General features: G+C 38.6%; 1 protein-coding gene across 13 annotated transcripts in view; it reads left to right on the forward strand.

Moving 5' to 3' along the window:
* The window catches only part of TRPS1 (transcriptional repressor GATA binding 1), a 247,408-nt gene that overhangs the window by 171,594 nt on the left and 48,261 nt on the right, over positions 1–27,553 (forward strand). The window lies entirely within an intron of this gene.

Below are 27,553 nucleotides of genomic sequence, written 5' to 3' on the forward strand. Positions count from 1 at the left end.
GTAGGAATTGCTTCATCCTCAGAGATTCTTGAATGCTTTCCCTTGGTTGTCATCTTCTGTCTTCCCTGTGCCAGATAGATGTTTCTGTAGCTGTTTTCTTCAAAAGCACCCATAAAGAAATTTTTGTTTGGCTTTGCTTTTCTTTCCATAAAACATCTTTCAGCAAGTAAGGATCTGAAGAAATGGGATTGACTTAATTGATACATGATGGTAAATGGTGTGCATATATACATATCTAGAAACAGAAAACAGAAAAAATAAAACACTGCAGTTGTGTTTCTAAGTGTGTTCAAAAATTGTGGGGTATAGGGAGGAAGGGGGAGCAGTGATTTTCTGCAAAGCAGCTTTATAAGGAATGTTCCTTCTGAGGCCCAACACTGCTTGGACTTGTGTCCTTGGAAAATTCACTTAGCTCTCTACTTTAATTTTCCATTCAGAAAATGGGATTAAAAATACCTTCTCCTACAGTTGCATGGACAAACTGGTGTCTGCAAAGTTCATTGTTGCTGTTCAAGCAGACAGGAAGAACCAAAATTTTAAATTCACTTTGCGATCATTTTTGTAGCAACAGTTTAATACCTCTTTTGCAAAATGTTACTGCTGTGATCACAGCGTAGGAGCTCTTCACCTCCAAAGCAAGTCCTGACAGGAAGGCTCCTGCCAGCCACTCCTGACAAGGTGGCATGTGGTTGCTGTACAGTGTTAGTAAGAGTGCCACACTGACTGCTGGGCAGGGGACTTGTGCCCATCTGAAGGTTATCCACAGAGGGTGGCAAGGGCAGCTCTCTAGGAGGCTTCTAACAGGTGTTGTCTCCTCTTTATAGCTCAGCTTAAACCTATTTTCCTTCCCCCCACCATGCTACTGGAAACAAGTCAAATTTAGGATTCTAAGGAGATTTAAAAAAATGCCCCAAGTGGTCAGATGCCAACCATGGCAATTAGGAGGGAGGATCATCTCCGTGATACGGTGTGGGCTGGACCCCAAGAGGCATTTCATTCCTGGCACCACTCTCACGAGGAGTTTCCAAATGAGCTGATGTTACAAGCCATCATCAGCTGCAGCAGCAGTCCCTGCTGCTTGTATGTGCAGGAGGAAGCACTTAGCTGCTCAGACATACTTCTTTGCCAGTCCCCATGGTTTGCATGTCCCACATGGAACTGCCTTGGGCTGCGGTGCTGTGGTTAGGGATCTTTCTAGGAGGTATGGCTGAAAGTGTTTTTGGGGAAGGGAAAACATTTTGACCTTTTATTTCTTGTCTTAGAGTTTTCCCCACTGAACATTTGTTCTAACCACTAAATTATTTCCTTTTATGCTGTATCTTAGAAGTTGCAATTCAATTTGAGAAGAGCAGGAGATGTTCTAGTGTTCTTGAGGGAAGCTGATGCTGCTGCAGCACCTCGGCAGGGCTGCAGCTGATGGGCTTCCAGATGATAAGATTGGTACAAAGCTGCTCAGAGAGGCGAAACCTCAGTATCCTGCTCTTGTTCAGAGCTGAATATTTCTGACACAATTTCTGAGATTTAAGTTCACCAACCCTGGGACCCATGGTGTTGAGTTACCTCCAAACACAGTATGGAGGTATGGCAGTTTGGTACTGAAGTTTCTAAAATCTGCTTTACTCCACTTATTTTTCCAATAAAATCTATTTCTTAATGAAGCTGTAGAGCTGCTCTACAACTCTATCCTATCTACCGGAAAAAGTAGCATGGCCCTTCCCTTCTTCCCCGCATTGCCATCTCCGCACCCTCTGGGAAGCACTGTGGGTAAGAGGGCATTGCAACCCTGTGACCCTCAGTGTTCCAGTAAAGGCAGCACTTCTCCTCTCTTCCACCATAAAATAACTACCTGTGTATTGACTACTTTTTTGGTGCACTATGGGCTGCCTACAGAACCAGAAAACTGGGCACTGGCTTATAGGGCAGTCAGTAGCCTACTGGGCAGCTGAACCCAGAGATCTGCTGAATGCTGTGTGCAAGTCCCTCCATCGTCTCTTGCACCATTTTCTCTCTGTGCTTGTAGAGGAGACTGTAGGCACATCAGCAGTTTTGCTTTCTGTCCTGCTCAAAGAAAGTAGGGTGCCAGCTTTTGTAGGCAGGTCTGTTGTGATGGGTGCTCACAGTTGGTACTGGGGAGTATGTCCCTTTTCCTTTCCCAGAGGCCCTGTGCTACCAAATAAGGGGAAAACATGTGTTTCTCAATGCTGTGATAAGTCAGAGGTATAAGTTACAGCATTACCATATTGAGAAAGGAATGCAAAGTGCACCCTTCTCTATCAGCACAGAATGTTTACAGACTTGAGCTATAAGACATGGCAATATTCACTGAAGCAGGCTGCATCATTGTGCAGAGAGGGAATGAGGGCTTTTTTTGGCCACTTTAAATTGCCTTTTGCATTAAGAACTATTTTTGTTAGTTAGATTTCTCATTAGATACATTCTGTAGTTTGTTCTCATTCTCCTTGGCTAAAGTCCCTCAATTGAATCAACAAAAAACAAAATTGTATCAGCTCATTTTAGTTAACTTGCTTTTTCATATAATTTTTCTATTTTCTGTGAACAGCTGAATTTACTTTAGTTAATAATAAACTATCCAAAAAGGGGGCACAGGAAAATGAAACTAAATAGAACTAATCTGTTCATCAGCTTGTTATTAGTTTAATTTTTTTCCCTTTTCAACATTTGTTTTTCTTGTTTGGTTTAATTCACTCTCTTCTCTTAATGTTGTACACCCACCTGGTTTTGTTGCCATGCTATCCTAAAGCAGGAAGAGCTTTAAAAAAAGGCGTTATCAACCCAATCAGCTACAAAATATGTTGCTAAGTTTCTAGTTTTCAGATCACTGTTAAATACATAAAACCAGAAACAGTGACTGGCACTGAGAAACCCAAATCACCATGAAATCTGAAGCATTTCCTTCTGCCAGGATGTGGCAGATGTCAGGGGACTCTATTAGCTGCATTTTATCTTTACTGAAAAAAAACTTGAAGAGCCAGAAGAAAGTTTGGAGGTTTAACATCAGCCTACATTGCCACATTTTTTCAGAAGCAAGGGAGCCATTGGAAGGCTTTCAGAAATGTCCTTCTGGTTGAGTGCCAGTCACCCATGAAGCAAATAGGTACTTTCAGTGGTGTCCAATGCTGTGACTCCAGCCAGGGCTGGGGGAAGCCCTAAACAGTTGTGGACAATTCAGACCATAGGTGTGTCAAAAGCAGGAGTAACTTAAGCTGCTTTGCAATTGTCTTGGTTACTGCTCACAAACAGAAGAGAGATTGGTTCTCCTTGCTGGCCTGGAGTCACAGGCTGCATGGTGCCCATGTTCCTGAGCTGTCACACCTAGTAGAGAAAGCACCTTTGCTCTCTCCTCCTCCCTGCTTCCAGCTGATTTTTTCTGTAACCCGCAATTTAGCACAAGGAGGGTGTAACTGGTACTCCTGTGTGCTGAAGTGTTTCTCATTCCCATGGATGGCCCCATTTTTGGAGCCACTGCAGTGTCACTCTTGGCACTTGGCCAGCTGGGGCAGTGAGCTCCAGCTCTCAATGGGGCTCTCCAAAAAGCCACCAGTGGGGACTGTGGTGGCCTCTGCCAGCACATCACCTCTCTAAGCAAGGCCACTGCATTTCCAGCTCCAGCAGGACCTTCAGCGGCAGATGTTTCTGTTGGCCTGTCTTGTTGGTCTGTCCATCTGATGAGTGATTTGGTTTCGAAAGACAAGAGTAGAAGACAGGGAATCCTGAACAAACCAGAGATGTAACACAGTGTACAGTCACAGATGTGCTGATGGATGCTGCACAGAAAGCATTTTCTTTTTGAACTGTCAGCACTGTCTGTGGCTTGACACAATATTTTATCTTAATTTTAAACTTTTTACTCATTATTAAAATATTTAAATTGGCTGGTGTGAAATCCTGTAGGAGTAGTAGGAGTTTATTTCAGGGCAGCGGTGCTTAAAAGAGCCCCATAAGCATAAGCATGTACAGAGGCAGCAGGGTATCAGTCCAGAGGAAAACTCACTGTCAGTTCAAATGTAATCCATATGTTAAAACTATAGAAAGTGTTTGTTAGTTTGATGGTTTGGCTAATATCAAGGAATGTTCTGTCATGGGAGACCTAACTTTCAAGCTCACATAATGATAAATGCTTTACTGAAGTAATTTTCAGGGGTGATGTGGGTCTTGCTGGTTTTGAAATGATGTGACATTTTGCCAGGTAATGGCCTTAGTTAATTTGAGGGGCAGTGTGGGGAATGATAATGACCTCTTCTCACACATGCACACAAACATGCACACGTTAAATATGAACTGCTCTTACACTGGTCTGGAGAATAAGCACATGTATCTGCCATCCAAATGGATGTGCCGTATGGTTGCACCTCAAGAACCGGCATTGACAAGCTGTATTTCCTGGAAAAGCAGACATGGTGGCAACTTGACCATTCCTTGCCTTTCCTGCAGGAATGTCACATAAGTAGCACTAAAGCACTAGAATTGCAGTTGGATGAAAAAATGGGTAGTTGAAAACAAATGGTTGACAAAAACTTTTCCCCCTCCTGTACTTCTGATAAAATTTTGCTCCCAGTCTGTGTTCAATTTTGTGTAGTTCTAGGTTAGCCTTAAATGACGTGCAAATTATCAGAAGGAACAGCAAATGGCTGCTGTTGAGACAAGCACAAGAGGAGGTGGTTGTGCAAGCATCAAGCAGGTTTTGAGCACATGAATCTCTTCATGATATTACTTCCTTCTCTCAAAATCGGAGTACAGTTCAACTGGCTGAGATCAAGGCCACATTTTCAAAACAGCTCAGGGACGCCTAGGTAAGGGGCTGAATTTTAATTTCTGCTCTGTTCTCAGTCACAGTGCAGGCAGATTTTTGGGGCACTGGTGGGAGCTGATCTCCTTCTCAAATCCAAGTCCATACCAAGATGTTGTCAGTGATCAGCGAGAGACTGTTCCAGTAAAAGAGAGCACAAATATACAGAGATAAAATTTTTTAGTCTTATAACAAAGAATTGTTATACTGTCAGTATGTCCAGTCTGGCTAAACAATGCAGTGCTTGGGGATTTTGTCCATCCTGGCTTGTTAATGTGCTCTTTGATGATGGAACACTTCAGTAGATGGCTTCTTGAACACCTAAAACCTAACTTAAAACACAGATTCAGCAACACGCTGTTTTTGAAGTAAGGTGGTGATTGCCCTTAAATCGCAGTAGTGATGAAGCTTGGCCCTAATGGTTTGGGATACAAGAGAAATTATTCAAGCAACTTCAACCAAAGTCATTTTTTGGTGTGTGGTTTTTTTTTCTGGTGTGTCGTGTATCCTACATACTTGCTTCTGCTGCAAATTCCAGTGATAGAAAAGTATACTAATATTTACCAATCAACTTGATTACATTTGACACATTGGGCTTATACAATAATTTCTTTAAGTGACTTTCAGTTTAAAAAGAAGGAAATCCTTAATCAGATCAGCAGCAATCTGTCTTTACCTCTTCAACAAATTCTGTGGGAAACTGCTGGAAGATTGATGATGATGATTAATATTTATTTATTTATATTGCCATAGTTCCCTTAAAGCACATGTTCCTTTTTTGCTATGAGTTGCATGTTTGCAAAAAGCATTTGCACTTTCAAGTGTTTACAGTCTATGTAATATTGCCTAAAAAATCTGCCAATCTCAGTAAATGCTGTCAGATAGAATGTTTACTACAAGTTGTAGCTGCTTCAAACATTTGGCTTTAAAAACAAGGAAAACTGACTCAAGATACCCTACTGGTAATGTTAGTGCTCATATTGTATCTTCTTCACTTCCATCTGAAACTGCAGTTATAACAGGATGACTGAAATGGAGTCTGAAATAGATACAGAATAGAAACAAAGGAAACCTCTGAGCACAATCATGTCAAACCTCTCACGAAAGTGATGCCATACAGTGAGGAACTATGGATGAGTTGTGGATTTGCACATACTAAAATTTATTAGGAGACATTTAATATGCTACATCTTGCACTTATTTATTTGTGTTGATATTTCACAGTGTTGTTCTGGGTGTTAACTTTGAATATTTTTACTTATTATTCTTCTTAAAACTATAAAAGTGATATTCAGTATAATATTAGGTTTACATTCAGAAGTATCAAGTACAATAACAGTGTTATAAGAAAAAAGAAATTATTTGTTCAGGTCTGCATTCTTATTCAGGACACGGGGAAACTGATGATTGTTTTGTGATGTTGCCATTCTTTCTTTTTCTTTCTTAAGTCATGATTCATATTTATCACATGTCACAGATACTTTAGAAATACACCTAAGTCAAGGATGGTTGTGGGCCCATTACCGCAAATTAAATTTGATAGAAGAGAAAATGAATATATACATTTCTGAGGAATGGTAATTAATGGTAATGTAATTTTAAAATCCTCAATAATTAAATGGTAGTAGTATTTTATTAGGTGCTGAATTTCTATGTTTTGCTTTAAAAATGCGCAAAGTACATTTGTTGATTTAAATGGCATGTAAGCATATTCATGCAATTCATCTGAGTAAAGGTAAATTTTGTTAACACAAAGATTATTTATGACATTTCCTTGGGATCTGTGTTTACTTGATGTTAAGGTAAATATTTTTGTCAACATTAACTAAGAAAGAGTCTGAGGATAGAAGGCTGGGAAAGTTATTTTCCAAACTATCAAGCTCTGAAAGGACAAGTGCTGAAGAGGTGTCTGATCCTACCCCTCCTCTCCTCATCAATGAATCACTTGCCCACGTACTTCTGGAGCATCCCTCTTCAGCCAGTATAAATTTTCCTGTGCTTAATCTGTATTTTGGTGTTGCTTTTTCTACATCATCATCATTCTGCCCACAAATTTCTCTGGTACATTGTGCAACTGCCTGTTACATGCCGTCAACAGGAAACAGATCCATGACACAAGTGAGGTTAAAATCAGACATGTGTGTCCCAATTTACCATGCATCACCACTCAAGTTTCTCTCTTCTGGTTTATTTCTTGAGAGTTGAGATTAAGAAAAAATCTCTCTTTTTTTCCTCTAAGTGGTTAAGGACATTTCTGGAGAAAGAGAAGTTGGTATTCACTCTTGAAGTAGTCTGAGTTTGATAGCAAACCATTACTGAAATTGAATATTGATATTTAAATGTCTGAAAATATACCCAGACCATCTGGTACTATTGAAGTGTCATCACACAGTCTGTCCTCTCTCCTTTTTGCCCTGGTTTTCCATAGGCCATGTTAAATGATGATTTATCACCCATACTGCGGCTTACTAGTTCAAATTACCATCTGGATAGTGCCTATGAGTATCTCCATTTTCTGCGTGTCGAGGTCAGAATGCAAGTTCCCAGCATATAAGTTTCTGACTCATATCACTGTTATGCCATGGAGAAACCTGATGATTTTCCAGTTTACACTTTCACTTCTTGCTCTGTAGTGAGTTTTGCCTCCCCTCCATCTCCTGGCAATATCTGGGCTTATGATTTGAAACAACTTTTCATATGATTCATTTGGAAAGTGTAGAGCAGAAAGTTTGGTGATTTTTTTTCACCTCTACGGAGAAGACAATCAAGTTAGTCCTCACTGCAGGCCTATATGACAAAAAGCACGAGCACATTTTGACTGATAAACATAAACAGAAGTGTGTTTATAGGCAACTTTTGTGAAACAACATCTCGAACCGCTTTGGGTTTTGGCAGCCTTGCTTTGCTAATGAGGCACCAATGGAAACAAAGGCTATATCTGTTCCCGTCAACAGGAACTCATAATAAATAGAGACATATTAAGATGTGGAATGGGAACTGTGTGGGATTTTGGAGGCAGAAGTAAGTGGGTCTGAGTTTGTTTGGTTTGAGTTGGTTTTTTCTTTAATGAAGAGCTTATGCATAATTGACTTATTTTGTCTTTTAGATTATACTGAAATCAGTGGAAACATTCCCTTATAGAAAAATGTGAGCTGGATGAGATCTTCAGAATGAGACTAATTTTTAGCTCCTCTATGCTTCGTTTCTCGTAGTGAACTCCTATCTTCTAGGAAGGTTGCAAATTAAGTCTCAAGCTCTCATAGAAAAGAAAGCAAAGCACTGAAGCCTCTGGTGGTTTGGCTTACCTTTATCTGAGCCCAACATGTGTAGTCACTAAACTACTGAAGGGGGGTGATGAAAGTGCATGAAATCTTTTAAATGAGGTAAAATATCCATCATGAGAGTGTGCTTCTTTTTTCTTCCCTATAGAATGATTCATTTGCTGCTAGTAGATATCGATGCTGCAAAAGTTATACCTTTGCCTCCAAAAATACTGATCTATTATATGTCAATTATATATATATATGTACAAAAATGTATATATATGTATATTTAGCATTTTGTCATAGAGGTGTGTTTGTACACACACAGCAATTTCTCAACTGTGGTGTCCAAAAAATTACCACTGCTTCTTTGCTCCAGCACTGTGTTTTGTTTAAGGAAGCAATATTTGATATTCAAAGCATATTGCCATGTTGTATCAGGCTGAAAGTCTCCCTGGTTCCTCACTGCCCCTCTGGCTGTGTCCAGGCTTGGGTACTTCTGTGGAGAGTGTGGGGACTGAGCAGGAGAGGAGGCTGGTGTGGGGTAATCCCCCTGAGGCGGGGTCCGAGTGTTCATCTGGACTGAGACAGCAAGTTCTCATGGTTAAGTTTTATCTTGAAGTAACTGCTGTCTAATTGCATTACTGTACTTTATAAGAGCCTCCATCACACCTATGTGAAGTGAGCCTTTAATAGAATGTATTTTGATATTGACTGGTTTGGGCTTTTTCATGTTTCTCGAAAAAAGTCTGCTAGGAAAACAATGGCTATGTCTGTTTCCCAGTACGGAAAGTGGTGCTAAAGATCATCCTATACCACTGAGGCCAGCTGTTGTATTTAGTAGTTTTGAACTACCTTAGCTTCCAAAACAAGGTGGCTGCCTTTTTGTGAGAGGTCCTTGGTCTGTGTTAGCTCTTGAGTGTTATTTTTGCTAGACAGAATAGATATCATCTCAGTGCTTTTTTTTCCATACAGCTGAATAATATAGATAACCAAGCTCTGGTGTCTGGAAATATTTTCTGACTCCGTCTAGAAGAGACTTAGCCAGTGGATTTATCGTCCCCATAGAATTTAGACCCAAACCTCACATAAATTGATGGGATTTAAAAATACATTTCTCCACTGGAGTTACCTCATGGTCACACAGAGATTTCATTTATTTCAGTTTGTTTTGTAGTATCCAAATGCACACAACCAAGCATAAAAACATCAGCTAAAACTGCTGCTAAGAAAACAGGCCATTTTTGAGTCAATTATGATCTTGTGATTAATCAAAGACCAGTTCTGGTCAGGTTGTGGAGAAAGTCAGTGAATTCATTAGTGGAAATGAGTAGAATTGTGGTGGTGAATTGGGACAAGACAATGGAAAAAAGGTGAATTTTTATGGAGTAATTATGTACACAAAAACATATTTTCTGTCCCCGTTTCCCCCATTCTATGCCTTAATTTTTCTTGACATTGGATCCATTATGGTATCGTATGAGTTTCGTCACAGAAGTAAATAACAGCTTGTTTCCTTGGGAGCGATTGAAAAACAGAGTAAAAACAGCACTTACTGTTTTTGAAAGTTGTCAGATTGTCATGGCAGTGAAGTGTTGCATCATGTTGTCATGACAACTCAAATTATAAAAACTGATTTAAAGAGAGGTAAAAGCACTCTTCAATGATGAAAATCATTTAACTGTAAAGTTTCTGGGTTTTATTTCTACCTCTTTTTCGGCCTTTCTTTTTTTCTAAGAACTGGGCAACATTCGAGGCTCTCACCAAGTTAAAGACTTGGAATACACTGTGACTCGGGCAGCTTTTTTTTCCTTTTTTCTCACTGAGACAGAGAGGATGCGGGAATTGAAATGTGGAGGCAAGCACATTACTGGACCAAACCATCACCAGCCAGAACTGGGGGAAAATCAGAACGGGATAAAAAAGTGGTGTCTGTGCCTATTTGCACAATTTCCTTCCAAGCAGCTGGTTCAAATATATATCAAGATAAACAGATATCACACAGGCTGAGTTTGTGAGGGATAAACAGCAGTGAGACTGCAGCATGTTTGACCTGTTTAGAGATTCTGGTGGAATTTCAAGAGCCCTCAGCAATGACCTGTTTCTGTTTCTACCATCAAAATCAAGGAGCATTTACTTACTGTGCCAATGGCTGGAGAGCAGAAGTAGGTTAGTGCTGACCACTATTGAAATCTCATTCTCTCTGCAGAGTGTGCTCAGAATGAGTCAGGCTGTTTTAACAGAGGATGGGATTGAACCTCAGTATCAGGATAAAATAAACAAACTAAGAAAGGTAAATTCTGCAGTTGGTTAGTTTGTGTAAAGTAGCTGTCACCAAACACTAGATGCTGATGTATAAACTCCAGACGAGCAGTGAAACTGCTTGTTCTAAGCAAGGTCAAGCATAATTTGATTTATCACTTTGCATTGGTCTTGTATACATTGTAACGTGGCTTTATGCATTCATGGAGGGAAGGGTGTTTGTGTATGTCTGTACAGTCATTTCTGCTCCTCCTGCTCTTACCCCGTAACTTGTCAGCAATTCAGCCTGTTTCAGCCAGATTTACCAATGTGCAGAGTTAAAGTTCCTGGATATTTCAGGGAAACATGCTGCCTTGTGAAGAGATCTTGTCCTGAGAGCCTTTTGCCCTAGGGCATGCAACAGGAGCATCTGGGATGACTTCAATGAAAACTTGTGCAGGAAGTAGCTCTTTTAAATGCCCCAAGTACAAGAGGAGCTCACTGTCCATCGTTAGAAAAATCTACAAGTCACCAATTTGCACTTGTTCTCATAAATTGTCTCATTTACCTGGAGAATGACACAAAGTAGAAATGGATTGCATGCCACTAAATCTTAAGATAATTAGAGACTAAAGGAGATGGCCACTGACGTGGAGAAGGTCTCCCCATTAGTGATGCTCTGAACGTTACTTAAACTGTATCACTTGTATTTGTGAACTGGGAGAACTGTCATTTTTAAAGGTCTTTGGCTTGGGTGCTTCCACAATATTTCTAAATCAGAACATTTAAAATGTTTCTGCTAAAATCGTTTTCCCATTATGTCGAGCTGCCTTCCTTTTCCCATATCAGGACTGAAGTAGTTTTCAATGAAATAAAAGTAAGATCAGAATGGAAAGATTTATTTCTTGCTCTCTTCATTTCAAAACCCCCAGCTTTTATATTAAATACAGACACAGAAATTTTGTGTCTTGGGGCTTAAAATTACATTGAAGAGTAATCATCTTAGGTACAAGAGAAGATCTGTGAAATGTCACCCTGACTAATAGATGTTTCAGATGTTAACAGAAGGGTCTAAAAATGAAACATTTTGGTAATTTGAGGTGATGGTAGATTGAGACATTTCTCTACAATTGTAGTTGAAGATGGAGTTGCACTGCATTACACTGATGTATTCAACACTTCTCTGTCTCCCAGTCTTTGCCAGAATCTGCAATCAGTCTTTTAATTCTGTTTGATGCCTGTAAAGTGGCCTGAAACAACCAGGTGTCCTTGGCTTTACCACTGGAGGGGAAAAAGAAAGAAAAGTGTAAATATACCAGGGAATTGAGAAATTTTAGTTTCATTCGTACCATGTTGGTGGTGCAAATGTGATGGTTTGGGTTGAATGTGATGAACAGAGATGGCTTTGAAGTTGGGCGTTATTTCCTGTGACAACCAGCTCCATTGGCAGCATTTAGACTTGCTGGGAATGGAAGTTTAATTCTCTCCTTAATCCAACAGTAGTGCTGCATCTCTGAATTACACATACAAGATGCCAACGTGTATGTCCCAAGCAGGTTGGAGCTCACCTTGCCTTTGGCCTGCACCTGGACCACACCACAAAATGCTGGAGCCAATATGCTCAGGCTTTCAGAAGTCCAGTCCTACCCTTATTATTGGAGTTAAGCCATGTTGTGCAGATTTCCTAAAATTACTGATGCAAAATTGGGAATTCATTGTTAGTTTTTCAGCACTCCTTTGTCACTCACTGTCCATTTGCTGTTTACTCCTGTGTTTAAGCCAGGTGGAGAATGTATGGCTAAACTCCTGTCACACAGTTAGATGAGTATGCTGTAAGTGCATGTTTATTAGTATTTGTTTTCATGTATCCATCTGGACTGTATATTACTGATGCACATTTCTGTCAACTCGGTGCTTTTGTTCAGAGATACTTTAAATGGAAAGAGAGTAATGTGGAAATCATTTCAAGTTTGATTTTTCACATGAACTAGCTGTAACTAATACTATATGTAACTTTTTAAATCTAATTGCATTGCACTCAGTCTATCTAGTGCTGTCACTCCAAATCACCATTTTAAGAGCCATGCAAGTTGGAGCACGTTTCAGGCATTAATAGCGGCCAGGTAGTATTGTACTATTTTTAATGAATGTCTGTTTTCTATTCTTTGCTCTGCTTTCTTTGGAAAGAGGCCCATGTAACAAAGTATTAAGAAAACACACTGCTGCCCTGGAATGTGTATATTAGCTGCAGATTATTTCCTATTAGCAGATTAGCTGCGAGGCTATTGGCTCTGAAAGGTCTTTGAGAGTATTTTGTTTTGTAACCGATTCAAGCCATGGGAGAGAATTGCCACCCTGATTGGGAAGAAGAATTAGCTACTGTTGCCATGGCCACTGGAGCTCACACTCGCATTGTTAACTCCTGTGCCCTCCGATGAGATGCCACAGCGTGAGCTCCTTGGCTTTGTTAATGCAATGATAGAAAAGGGGGTTTGGGCAGGCGAGGAGTAGGCTGGGAAAATCTCCTGCAGGAGATATATGAAATCTTTGGGTTTTTTCTTTTTTTTCTTCTCTCTTTCCCCCCCCCCTCCCCCTCAAATTTGGTGTTTAGTTTTGGACATGTTGCTGCTTAATGCTATCCCAGTGATGTTAAGCTGTGAAATCGCTCCCTTTCAGCAAAATGCTGCTCTGTGCCTTCTGGTAGGGAAGGGACTAATCCCACTCCGCTGTGCAGCAGAGTTGCCGACCCACGGCTCCAGTGCAGGAGAGGGGGTGAACAGCAGCAGCCGCACAGGGACCAGGTCCTTCCTGCACTTCAGATTGTTTTTGTATGTAGGGTTATAAAGCACAACAGGGCCTGGAAAAACTGGAGAAACGACCCCTTAGGGCTGTTGTAAACTACAGTAGCTCCACTGCTGGCTGACTGGCTGCAGGCACTTAAAGCCCATCCTTTAGAAATAATATGTTGAATAAAGGAGGGGGTCGGAGGGGGAGGAAAGAGAGAGAGAGAGAAGAAAAGTTGCAAGTGTCAATAGTTGAGAGTTAATAACAGCATAAACAATGTATGAAATTAATCTCATGTGTTTGAGAAATAAATAAATATACTTGACTAATCATTGATAGATGGGACTCACAAATATTTCTTATCTTTAACTCTGTATAACTTCCAAAGAAGTTTTAAACAGTGAAAAGGATAGTATGAAAACTTTATCAAGTGAACAGGTAACAAAAAATAATCATATTGATTTCTACATTTGAAATATAGATCCTGAAATGCGTGTAAGTGATTTTAAGAAAAATGTTTAGACGTTTTTTAAGTCCTGTCTATTCTCCTGTTCTCTCATCTTAAGTGTTAGCAGAATAATCACCTCCTTTAATTACCCCATTCTCCTGAACTCTTTACTTAAACCACTTTATGAGGTTGTGCAATTTGTGGAACTGAGCCAAAAAATGTATTTCCTTTGGCATGGTAAAATGTTGGCATGGGGCATTTTTCAGCTCAGCAGCAGGGTGTGGATGATGGGCCAAGTACATGCAAATAATGTGTGTCACACTGAATAGGGGCATGGAGCAACACGGGTGGTAGTGGGGCTGTCTTACTGCAGCTCACTGATTTTTACAGTGGATATTATTAAATTATTGCAGACTTATGCTGAGAAAATCACGGGAGGAAATAAAGATTCTTAGAAGCATGCACATTGTTCTTCATGGTTTCTCAGCAAGATGTAGTTTTACTGTCAAGTTATTTGCAGGAAAGGGCACAGTATCTCCTGCTTCTGTAGAGTCTTTTGGAGTCTCAAGCAATAGACAAAGCTATCCTTGCTACAGAGCCTCCTGCTACCCAGCGTATTTCCTCTTCTCTTTTATTCTTGCTTAGACATGTTTTTCCTCTTCTCCTTGTAGTTGTTCTGCTTGTAGGTTCTGCAGAAGAAAAGAAGGAGCTTGTTTAAGGTGGATGAATATGCACAAAAGCACAAAGGGCATCAGAGGAAGGCAGTTTTGTACAGCTTAGATCAGCATCTGATATAAATGAATGGAGAAGATGATAAATAAACATCAGCATTCAGGAGGCACTTTAGATTGGCACCTGGGCAAGGTGACAGTAAATTGCAGGTTGAGAATAAAGAAGCTTCAGAATTCTAGTGCAGTCTTGGCCTCTGTACTTTTCTTATTCAGCTTTACTCACTAGATTTCTGCCCAGTTGACGTTTGTTGGTGCTAAGTAATCATCTGTCATATCAAAATAAATGGTTAATACCTTCAGGTATAATCATAAGCTACTCTGCAATACATACTGTTTCTGTAGCAGAGCAAAAGCTGAACACTTTACACAACTGATCCTTCCAGTGTGAAAAAAGGTAATCCCACCACATAATACAAATTCCTTTTGAGAGAAAAAGGTTTAAAGTAGAAAAGATGTGTGTGTGTGTGTGTGTACATATATGTATGTATTTCCTCTTAATTTTTCTGTAAAGTTTATAGGAGGGTTTTCTGGTCTTCTGAACTTCTGGGAGATTTAAAACTGTCTTGGAGAATGCATTTTGACCCAAAATTCACTTCTAGATCACTTGCTGTTATAACTTGAAATCTTGATAAATGTAAAATAAACTCTTTATCCTGAAAACACAGCTAATACTGGTCATAATAGTGTGGAAGTGGCAGCTGTCATTTAAGACAGACAAAAAGGATTGGATCTTTGCTTTGATCTCAAGATATTGGGCAGCAGTACTTTCCAGATTAGATATGAGGACTTTCAATGGGTAGACAACCAACCTAGAAACAAAATAACAGTCAATGTCCTGTTTAATCAGTCATGAATCCAGTTTCAATTAATGCACTTTTACCCAATTTTTAAAGCATTTAAGAACAAATTTAAAATGCAGTCTCATCTGACATTCCACTGGGGAACAAAGTGTATAATCCAATAGTCATTCTTTGAAATACCAAAGTTTAATTTTGCTTATTGCCTAAGGGAGATGAAAAATCTTTGGCTGCAGAAAATTCATGAATTCAGACAATATTAGGTCTTTGCAATGAATGCTTCATAATCTCTGCTTTTATTTATGCATTAATTTTAAAAGGAATGCTTTGCAATGCAATCTAAAGTGTAGATTTTTTTCCCTTTGGCTAGTCTGACTGAAATAATGTGTCTCCCTGTCTGTCTTGTCATCCTAATGGTATATTTAACACAGACTACTTGTGGTGGTGGAAATGACAGTCCATGTTGCAGGAGAGCAGACTCTCCTTTCTGTCTCATTTTGAAGCTACAGTGCCAGGGCTGGAATGAGATGTTCCAAAAGTGATGCTTTTACTCAAAGACTGGTCAAGAGGTCTTGGGCCTTTCTGTGTACACCTTCAGTAGGTTAATGTGTTCATCATGGGATTGTTGTATTTAAAGGGGTGGTGGTGTATTTGAATTCAGTAAGGTTTGCTCATTTTGACTTGATTCTGAGATACAAGTTCAGTGAATTTTTAATTTTTATTCAATAAATTAGCATTGTATGTTATCCTTTGCTCTTGTTAAAGCTTCGAGTCTTGCAGAAACTGCAGTAAGCTTTATTTTCTAGCATTTTTCCCCTTTTTTTACAGAACATGAGCAAACCCTTACTTCCTCTTCGCTATCCATCCCATCCCTCCAAGAAGAGAAATGAAGTCACATAACTTCTCCCTTCATTTAGAAATGGGTCTCCTGTAGTTTACCATCCAGAACCCTTAATGATTTGATTTTTCTGTGCAGATACAAACATACATGATCTTTCAAACAGAATTATCCACGCTAAGAAGAAAAGGGATGAAGAAGAACTTCCAATCTTCTGTAATGAAATGGGGATCTCTTTTCTGTAATATTTTTCATTGAATACTTTTGTTTGTGCATAGATATTAGTTTAACATCTTCAGAAGATGGTTATTTATAATCAAAACTGATTAGCTGCTGTTACTCTATTAACTTTGTACACTTGAGAACTCTGGCTTTACTTAGTAAGGTTTTCAGAGATCTTTTGTGATAGAGCAGACACATCGCAGTCCTGGGTTATAATCTCAGAGATGTGATTGTGATTACCAGTTTAATGATTTTTTTGTTTTCCTTAGGGGTAGAAGTGAGCCACAGTGTTACATAGATAATATGTGTTGTTGCATAGGATGAAATTGGAGAAATATTTATGAAAGGAAAATTAAGAACCACATAGAGGCATTATATTGTATAGCACTTACTGCAAATTCTTCGTAGCTACATAGGAAATTTTTAGCCTCTGTTTATCTTTTGTAAATGGTATAAGCAGGGAAATACAACTGGAAGCTTCCTTCTAATTACCCTTTAGGACAGACTGGTGAGTTCTTTCCAGAGCTTTCCAAACTAGAGGGGACTATTCACATTTGATAAGTTCTTAAGGGCCTGTAAACTTCAATCATACTTGCACATGGAGGGAAGACCTCCCAGGCTTTGATTTAACACAGTGAATCATTAGTAGGAGACTCAAGCTGTTAAGAAAGCTAATACATAAGCTTTCTTGTAGTTATTCAGGTATCAGATGGGTAAAGAGCATTTCAAAAGCTCAGATGGCATTGTAGATGTATTCAACATGGTCACTCTATCTTAACATCACGTAGCCTCACTTTGGCTGCCTATTATGTATATTTACCTAAGTATTCAGGAGTTAATAACATTTGCACTGCAGTTGGAAATACTCAAAAGTGCATAAACATTTATATTTTATATTCATCTAATAGAAAACTGTGCACAGATATGAGAAGGTGAGTACAATAAATAATTGAGGAGGACATTAGAATAAGAAATCAAACCCACTTATGTGCTTATGATCTTTTAATTAAAGATGCTTGAGTGCAGATCAGTGAAATTAATTGTAGTTTCCTTAATGGGCAGAGGAAGTGATTTTGTTCTTTTTGTAGTATACCCTTGTCACTTGACTGCAAATACAGATGGTAGTACATATAAATTCTGATTTTGACTACCTTGATTGTGATGCAGTTCCAACTGTTTAACTATCTAGTCCTAAAAGACTGGTTGTGATTCACTGACTTGAGAGAGACAGGTTTGTCTGTGCATTGGCTTCTCATCCTATACCTATTGTAAGTTCTAGCAGTGTTATGACTGGCTGTACTGGTGTCATAGAAGATCCTCCATCTCAAAACAACAACTGTCTTCTCAAAATAGCAATTGTCTTTTCAAATAGATCATGCTTTATTTACAACTATCCTGCTTTTTCATCTTCTTTCTTCATCATATGAATTTAAAAATTTGTGATGAATTGTTCACTGCCGAATATAATGGAGTGAAGCATGATGGTCTCAGCAGCATCTCTGAAGCTGGCCATGCTCCACTTTTGCAGCTAGTGAAAATTGTACTATTCCTGTGCATTGGTAGAGGCTGCTTCTCACCGAACAGTTCTGTCATGTAGGCAGTGTCTTTTTTGGGACCAGAAGGAGGCAGATAGTGAAATCAGGCTATGTTTATGAGAAATCAGGTGAGTCATTTTGCATTGCCACGAACAGACACACCTAAAGGCTATGCAATGCAAGCAGTGCAAGAGCTAGAAACACATCTCAGACTGATTCACAGGCTTGAATAGCTTATGAGAAGACTTCATTTTCAATTTGAATGAACACGACTGTAATGAAACAGCTAGGCAGTATCAAAAAAAGTAACAGAATGTGAAAGCTACCTGTAGCTGTACTGTAACAGCTTGCCATCCTGCTTGGCAGGGTGCTAGTGTGCTGTCTGAGATGGCCAGAGGTACAAATGGTACAGTGCTACTGTACTAAAGAAATCATAGTGCTATGGGGAACTTCTCACCTCTTGTAGCTGTCTTGTCTTTATATGATCTTTACAATGATCTACGTCTTAATATTCCCTTGAAATCACCAGAAATGTTCCGTAAATTGCAAAACTAAATTCTTAAACAGGCTTCAGTGTCCTACATGCTCACTTGAGATTCATACCAGTTCCTCATTTTGCCTGCAGACAAAAAGCAATTCATTACTTGGGAAGTGCGCTAGCGTACCTTGAATATGAAAGGCAGTAACAATTCCTGCAGCAGTGTGAATAACAGCTCTCCTGTTGTGGCACAAATTGTCAGTCTTCCTCTTCTCCCTGTCCCCTCTCCATGTTAGAAAATAGATAAGAGGAGTCATCAGCTTTGGAGATCATGATGGACAGTCACTGCAATACCCAAGGGCATGGGTTTACTTCTTTCAGGTTGTCACCTTAGAAGTCACAGTCCACTTACAAAAATGTCAATTTTTTTTGGAAACACTGTAGTATCAATAAATGTCTTGCTAAATCTACTTCTCAAGACGAAAATGAAAGAAGTTTTTTCCAGGACCCCTCAGATGTATGTATGTATGTATACATGTATGCATATATACATACATGCATATATATATTTATATATTTATATATTTATATACATACACATATGCGTGCATACATGTATATCTCATACATACATATCTCTTTATATCTATATATCTATATATCTATCTATATATAGATATATAGATATATATAAAGAGATGTACCATACTGTCCTAGAAACTATGCTTCTTTTTTTAACAGTTGCATAATTGTCTTAAATTTCCACACTTACCTTTGATATCTGACCACTGGATAATTAATGGATAGTGAATTTGACAGTAAATGGAAATTGTTTTGGTTTCAATATCTGTCAGTGAAGCTCTCTGCCAGCAGCATGATGTGGCTAAACAATGTAATAAACGGATTTAAAAACAGAAGGAGTTCTTGAATTTTCAAATTATAATCTAAAGGCAGTTCTTAAAAACTGAGAAGTAGTTGGATTGGTTTGTGGTGATGAAAAATAATATTCTTACTGCCTTGAGGGTGTTCAGATTAGGTTAATTTTACTTTATTAAAAAAATAGCAGTTTCGTATTATTACTTTGGAGTTCTGAAAGCACTGAGTGATAAAAGCCCACTTTTCCCCTTCTAAAGTTATGAAATTTATTATAAATAGAAAAAGAAAATGAGTGAGAGAGATGATGCATCAGTTTCTCATAATTGGTACATACTTTTCAGATACAACTAAAACCTTTCATAATATTTATGGAACAATCCACTGTTCATATTTTTTTCGTCTTTACTTGACTTACACTAAGAATTTGCCCTTTAATGTTCACTCAGAAATTAAATAATTCCGTTGTTGTATGGTTATTTGTGAACTATGGAGTGCAACCCTCTTAGATGTAAGTAGCAAAAAGTTCTGAACTAGGTCTCTGTGCTATGGCACAACTCTTTTTCATGTAAATGGGAATCTAGGACTTTTAAGGTGGGTCACAGATGAAGTTTCTTATTCATATGAAGGTGCATACATTTTTTCAAAGTCTATCAGAAAACAGATCAGCACAAAACAGCATGGTGTGTTGTCCTTTTCACACAACTTCCATGCCTTTTTTTTTTAAATTCTAGCTGGTTCTATGTGAAATTTCTAGTTATGGTAGTGAGGTGAGAAAACTTGATGATGGTTAACATGAAGATCACCATAGTTGGCAGCTCCACAGACTAGGAGGCCTTGAGCCTTTATGAGTTGTTTTGGAAAGAAATAAATCATGAAAATTTACCTTGTGAGGAATAATTCACTGCATGGAACTCATTTTTACAGGGTTTCCTGTGTTTCTGAAAGCAGCAAGACCTCTTTCATCTGACAGGATCTAAGTTCTCTACTACAAAGGCTTGTAGAACATGTCTGATCTCAGCTCTGCACCTAGCAAGCCTGTCATGTTCAGCCTGAAATATAAGCAAGGCAAAAAGCTAAACATCTGTGGCTTGAAATAAACTGCTTTCTGTCTTGTTACATTTCTTCAGCTGCGTTCTCATATCCAGAAAATTGCTCATTTTAAGAAATAATACAATTTTGAAATTACTACCAACTTCTAAGTGCTGCTGATACCCTATTTGGGAACGGAGTTTGTGTTAATGGTCTAAAGCAAGTCTAGAACATTCTGTATTGGGGGGATGGTGTTGGAGGTCCAGCCATTAGCAAGGTCATTAGAAATGTAAGTCAAAGTGAGTAAATCAGTTCCCAAATTCTGCAAACTGAGTGACACAAAGCATCCAACATAAATCATGCCATAAAGTCATGAGAAAGCAGTGAAGTTTTCAGACCCACTACTGAAGAAGCCAGCAAGTTACTCTGTGTGTAACAATCTGATGTAAGACTCCACTTCCATTGTACAGAATGAAATAGCTCTGCTGAAGTCAGTGAAGCTACTCTGATGTGCTCTGGATAGGAAACCAACCTGACGACTTGTCTCTTCCATGCATAGAGGGCAGTCGTTCCTTGAAAATAGTCTTTTGAAAATTAATATAGTCTTCCATTACTGAGTTTCCCTTGGAGTACTAGACAGCAAACCAGTCTGTCTTCCAAGATGCAAACCATGCATACTCTACATTCACTTGAACCTTCCTATTTAGACTCCTGGCAAGAAGTGAGCTGGAAATCTGGCTACTGTGGTGGATGCAGTTTTGTTGTTTGTCATAGGTCAGAGTTTTGAGGGAATAGGTACTATCAACTCTTTTATAGTGGTCATTACTCTTAAAAATACTTCAGCTATGGGAACTTTGGAATGACCAAAAATACGAATGATCAAAAGATGGAATGAGCTGTGTCCAAATGGTTTTCTTTTCAGCTACCAAATGGGAGATCTGCTTTTATAAATAGGATAGGGATGAGACAGCATCAGCACAAGAAGGCCATCAATAATAGTTTATGTGCTTAAGTCCTTCCTCTGCCATCTCCTGAATAAGATCTTCATCCACAAGGACACTCAGAAGATAGTTTGCAAACTTCAAGACTGGCTAGTGTGTGTGGTCTCAAGTATGTGCTGCCTGGTGTGCTTCTGATAGTGTTCACTGCAAATTATCTTGCAGTCACAAATCAGAATTAGTTCAAAATCCAACTATTTTCTTTATTTTTTTTTACTCTGACAGTCATCTGCTTGAAAAAATTGAATAAAAAAGTTCTAAGCATGCGGTAGGTCTTAAAAGTAATCTTGCTGAAAAAGGTGTAATGTGCCATTTGCTGCACTGCTTGTTGTCCTCACTAGAGTGCTAGCTCTTGCATCATAAGGTTGGGAAAAAAAGGCAGAAAGAAAATCTGTGCATGTGACACAGCTAAAGAAATGTGGGTCATATGTGACCCCAAAATAGTGTTTTAAATGGCTGACAGAAAGCTTTGGAAAGAATTTATTTAGAAATAATTCTTCTAATATGTCCTTGGTCTCCATTTTTATTACTAGGAGTATTTAAGCTCTAATCTTCAGTTTGTGGCGTAAGAGTCCTCTCTGTGTCAATCACAGCAAAAAATACGGATTATGTCTTTAATGGGAATTACAGAACAATGGAAACTTTCAGGGGCTCATTCGTTTTGGGAGGAGTCTACAGAGATTGTCCTAGGAATTTGTGTCTGAAAACACACTAATAGTATTCACTCACATGCATAGAATTGAACTAATCTCTAGATCTGGTGTTAGAGAGGAATTTTTCCTCAGAGGAGATTGGCAAGGCAGCTAGGTGTGGAGAATTTATCTTTTTCTAGAACATAAACCAATGAAGAGAACATCTTCAGGCTCTGCCTGGGGAGATGCAAGTGAAATGTGGCAAGTCGACTTCTTTCCAACACCTCCTTGGCCAGAGCTAGCGCAGGTCCTGCAGGGCAACTGCTTGTTCCATCATCAGTTCTCTTCCTAAGTCATTTACATTTTCCCATGTAAAATTTCCTCCCTACTTTAACTGTGGACTGAGGAGGGACACGCTAAGGAAGAGGGAGGTGTTTGGTGCCTTCACTCTAAGCTGGTTTGTTGTGGAGGTTCATCTTTGCCATCTGCAAAAAGCATGTCTAAGTGCTCAGTAATGAGGATGTTCTGCATAGGATGTGAGGTGCCTTATGTAAGATAGCTATCTGTCTTAAATGCTTTCTTGCTACTTTCATTTATATTTGTTATTTTGGTGTGTTCCTTTTTAAGTTTACCATTTCTCGTACAAGCCAGAGGCAGAAAAGACTTCAACTTAGCAGTGTTACCCTGGTATGCTTCCTCTGTGATGTTTCCATAGAAGAACTGATAATTTAATTGCTGCTGATTTTGCTGTGTTTGTGTTTTGAGCACTCAAGAGGAGTACATGGAAAGAGAGGATGCAAATACGCTGGTACATGCTCACAGTCTCATGGACGTTTAAAGGCCAGTCTTGTAATGTCCTCCTCCTGTCTGACTCATTTTCAGGGAAGAAAGTTCCTTGGCTCTTAAAGCAGTCACAGCTGTCCTGCTGATGAGGATGCGGAACCTTACATTGAACTAGAGACAGAAAGTGGCAGACCTCATCCTTTCAGTTTCTCCTTGACAGATCCTGAGTTGCCTACTGGCATACCTGATTTCTCTTTGGAAGGTGTAACTGCTGTGTCACCCAAAGTAATACCCATTAAAAGTCTACAAAACGTTCTTATACCAGTTTCTCTTGCACCCTGATGTTACCTCACTTGACTGTAAAGGATTTGAAATAGCTATTCACTTAGTTTTGTGCAATGCAAAACAAAGAACTGTGCCCAAAGGATTGCGTTGACCAAGTAAAGTCCTTAAGTCATGATGTTGAAATCAAAGCAAGCATTTAAAGTAACAAACTCTTCTCTTTGGTGTACCAAATATGTTGACAGGATGATTCCCCAAGTTAAACTAAACCCTTGACTGTAGTATATTGGGTAAAAGTTGAAATTACTGTCTATTATTTTACCAATATATTTCTACAGATGAGAGAAGCAGCAGCAGCATCCTGTACACTGAACAAATGAACAATTGTCTGAAGGGCATCACTGAGGGATCTAGAAATTAATAATAATGATGATGATAATGATGAAAAATTATTCTATTTTAAGCAGAATATTGCTATCAGATACAATAGAAATATTAATCAGTGAAGTCAAATATTTAAAGAAAACATCGAGCTAATAGCTTAGATCTCTTTTGATCTAAGCCATGTTTCACATGTAAATGGAACTCCTAACTTTGTTTTCATATCAGTTGATTTCTTCTGATTTGAGAGGAGATGGCTATCATATTGATTCATCTATTTTGAGTTGATAAGGTTATTGATTTCAGATTTACTTCTGTGGTTTTCTTATGATCAGGCATTTGTAACCTTAATTGAAAGCTTAGAACAGTAAATGAATACATTTGCAATTTTTCTAATTGACACAATAGGCTATTATTAGCGTATGAAGGATGTACTGCTTTGTTCTGTGGGTTTTGTGTTTCATGTGGAAAGTATCTCTTATTGTTTAGCAAAACATAACAGGTATGCGCATGTATGGCTGAGGAGACAATCTGTTTTTATCAAGATTGTGCTTTGTCAGTCAGTCAGTACAAAAGGGATCTTTAATAACTTATTTGTCCACCCTTATAGCACACAGCACATTTCAGGTTTGTTTTTTGTTAAGATTGTCTTTCTGATATTATTTGTCTGTCTATATAACTTCAAAAGTGCAGTATGTGTTACTATTTAGACTTGATGGAAGAATTCTTTTGAGGAAAAATTTGTATCTGAAAAGAAAAAAAAATCAAAATCAAAACAGCAGTCAAATTTCAAAACTTAGATGAGTGAAAAGCCCTGCATGAGGACAACTAATAAAGGAAACTTCATTTCCCTAAGTCACAGAACAAAAACAGATTACAGAAATTGTTCTGACATATGATGAAAAACATTTTTGCTCTTAGTTGTCATTTTATTTCTAAACTTTATCTCCATATCTCACCAGGTGTAAACTAATTTCATAAGAGATATATTTAGAAGAACTTCTTTTGTTATATCCTCTGTATTGGTGTAATAATGTTTATACATGTTTCATGAAACAGATTGTTTTTCCAGTTGACTATCACTCATGTCGTTTAAGGAGAACTGTGATCCAAAGGTAATGCTGTGAGTGCTGTATGTCTCATTAAGATGCAGGCTAGGTCCTACCTGAGTTAGTTTTTCACAGATGTGTAGAAATCAAGAGACAAAACCGATTTCAGCTTGTGCATTTGTTTATATTAAGTATTTGTAGGCTTGTTAAAGGCATCTGAGTTGCCACATATTTGCATTAAAATTTAGATTTGTAAAATACCATCAACATACACATTAATCTAAGATTAAGAACTGCTTGACTGACAAATCTCAAGAAAGTTGTCATTAGTGGGGAATCACAGCAGATTAGGAATATTTAGAGGATAAATGCACAAATACTAACTTAAAGTCCAAAAGGATTGTCATGGTTTAACCCTAGCCAGTAACTCAGTCTCACACAGCTGCTCTCTCACACTCCTCCTGTGTGTCAGGTTGGGGGAGAGAATTGGAATGGTAAAAGTAAGAAAACTCATGAGCTGAGACAAGGACAGTTTAAAAGGTAAAGCAAGAGCTACATGCACAAGCAAATGAAATCACGGAATTCATTAACCCCTTCCCTGGTGTTCAGCCATACCCAGGAAAGCAGGGCTCCATCACACGTAACAGTGATTTTGTATGGCAAATCACATAACTGAATGTCCCCCCTTCCTTTGGGAAGGATTTACAGCCCTTCTAACTCATAGGAAAAAAGAAAACTTCCTGAGGACAAAATGCAAAATGCTAATAAAATCTTTTTTCAAGCATGGAGAAACTCCTGACTAGAAGCTGAAGTCTTATAAATTCAGATTAGAAAAGAGCATCTGTGAGGAACTGCCAGTGAGATCTCCTGGTTTATCCAGATTAGGATGTCTTTTTATAGGACTGCTTTAGTCGAACACAAAAAGTTTTAGCTGAATAAAAGTTACTGGGTTCAATCCAGCAGCGATGACTTGAAATTTAATGGCCTGTGGTATTCAAAATGTTTTCTCCAACCATAAATTTATGGATCTTTGACATTTCTGAAAATGAGCGATGAAATCTTAATCTCACTAAAATCAGCATCAGTATTTCTCTCCTTTTCTCCCTTCAAACTGCAGGAAAGGTGGAACTGGTGTTGGTTTTTTTAACCTGTGATTTCTCCTCTCAGGAAATGGCAGACCCCTGATTCCTTGCATAACCTACTGTTTTATATTAGTAGACTAAATTTTCTTGGCTACAAGACAGATGAATCTTACTGCATATTAACAGGTTGATGCTGTCATTAGTGCTTTAGTGAGGTAATGCTAAGAATAATCCAGGACTGACACAAAAGGCATCCATTTTATTTCAATCGACTTAACATTGTGATCAAAGTTTTGATCTGTTTTCATATTCTGAAACTTTATTCTCCCTTCATTACGGCTGCTGCATAATTGCAAGGCCAAATATTTGCCAATTCCAGTCTATTGATTACATTGTTAATATTCTCTTGTGGGTTAACAGTTGGACTTCAGGATCTTAAATCTGTCTTTTCCAACCTGAATAATTCTATGATTCTATGATCCTATGATATCTTCTGCAATAAAGATGAGTCCTGGAAGAAAGCATCATGTGAAGCGTACAGTTGGTAAAGGTTGTTGATCCCTTCTCTCTTCACTGAAAACTTAAAGCTGAAGTCTCCTCTGATGTGAGGGGTGGGAATCTCTTCTGCATGCTCTGCACTTGCTCAGAGCACAACCTACCTATTGGCACTGATGGGTTTTCCTCCCTGGAAGCAAGGCTGGCTGTGCAGGGGGATCTGCTCTGGCAGTCAGAGCTGCAGAGCAAGTCTGAAACTGGACAACCCAACACACTGATTTCTTTAAGTTAAAAATCTTGATGTGTGTATTTAAGTTGTAGAGTCACAGTATGTTAAGGGGTTGGAATGGACCTTAAAGTCCATCTAGTCTCAACCCACCCTGCCACGGTCAGGGACATCTCCCGCTAGACCATGTTGCTCAAGGCCTTATCCAACCTGGCTGTGAACATGTGTTCAAATGTTCAATGCCAAATAACACATGCAGGAAAAGCTTACATTTTCTGGTTGTGAATTTTTACATAGATCTTCTTGTGGCTATGCAAGTTTAAGATTTTTTTTTAACCTTTCAGTATTTCATCTTTCTGCTGCTTTTGTTTTTTCCTTTGACCTATAGTCATGCACTTTGCCCCAGACAGGTCTCTGAAATAAAAGACTAATTAACCCTTCTTTCTAGTTTCAGCTTGCAGCCAGTTCATTCAGATAAATTACATTTCTAAATTTTGGGTGTGAGGTACACAGTCTCAAATGACACTTCATGAGAAATACTATAGCAAATGATCTTTTCTTATCACTCTGTCCTTTGAACTGCAAAAAAAGGGGGAAAACCCATGTTAATTTAAATACAAAGAATATTGTAGATTATTCTTCTCCTGTATCCAATGCTGGTGGTTCAAAGCAATGATGTTTTCTTTGATTTCCTCTCCATTATGTATCTGTATCAGTACACAGAATTTTGAAGAGAGTTGCCTGAATTGACATTTTTTTGTGGTTTTATTTTGGTTCATGAATCACAATATGAAAGAAAGGATATATACAAAGCAGAGTTTCTGTTCTATCACACTGTGTGATTTGTACTCCCCTGAAAATTGAGCTAAATCCTCTGGGCGTGAAGTTAGAAGAAACAGCTCATTCCCTTCTGTTCCTCTAAACCACATGAACTTAAATATTAATGAAACTTTCATGAATCGCACATAACACGTACTGCCCCTTTGTGCTGGAAAAGGCCTGACTTTTTATGGTTGGTACTGTACAGCCAGGATAATAGGAAGCAGAGTCATAAAACAGTAATTAATGTACTTCTAAGCTGAGCTACTTTATTGTGTAGATGCTAATTAAGAATGATAGATCCCAGTGATTAAGTGGCACATAATACGTTTGGTCAGCATAAGTGAAAGGTCAGTTATAATTTTGACTACTTTAAGTGAAAATGTTTTCACTTATGTCAGTGGTTTCAGGAACCACAAATGTCAAGTGAAATGCTTTATTCCTTTTCTCTTTCTAGAATGCAGATTTTTAGTGACATAACAGGAGAGAAGTAGTAGAAAGCATTTGACTTGTTGTGAGGTTTCTGACTAAACAATCAGGAGGTGAAAAGAAAATCTAAAAAAATTAATAAGCAAATATTAAACCTTGGTATTTCAAGGGCCTTTCGTTTGGGGTGGTTCTCTGAGATGCTGTAAAACAGACTGGCTTTCCCAATGGGGCAACCCCCCCTGCCAAAAAATGATTCAATGAGACTGGACACTTCAAAGTTCTCTTTTGGAAAATCTCATCCACTTGATCAAAACGTTCTTTGATGGTT

Source organism: Pithys albifrons, chromosome 4 (genome assembly GCF_047495875.1).
Source record: "Pithys albifrons albifrons isolate INPA30051 chromosome 4, PitAlb_v1, whole genome shotgun sequence".
Classification (NCBI taxonomy): Eukaryota; Metazoa; Chordata; class Aves; order Passeriformes; family Thamnophilidae; genus Pithys; species Pithys albifrons.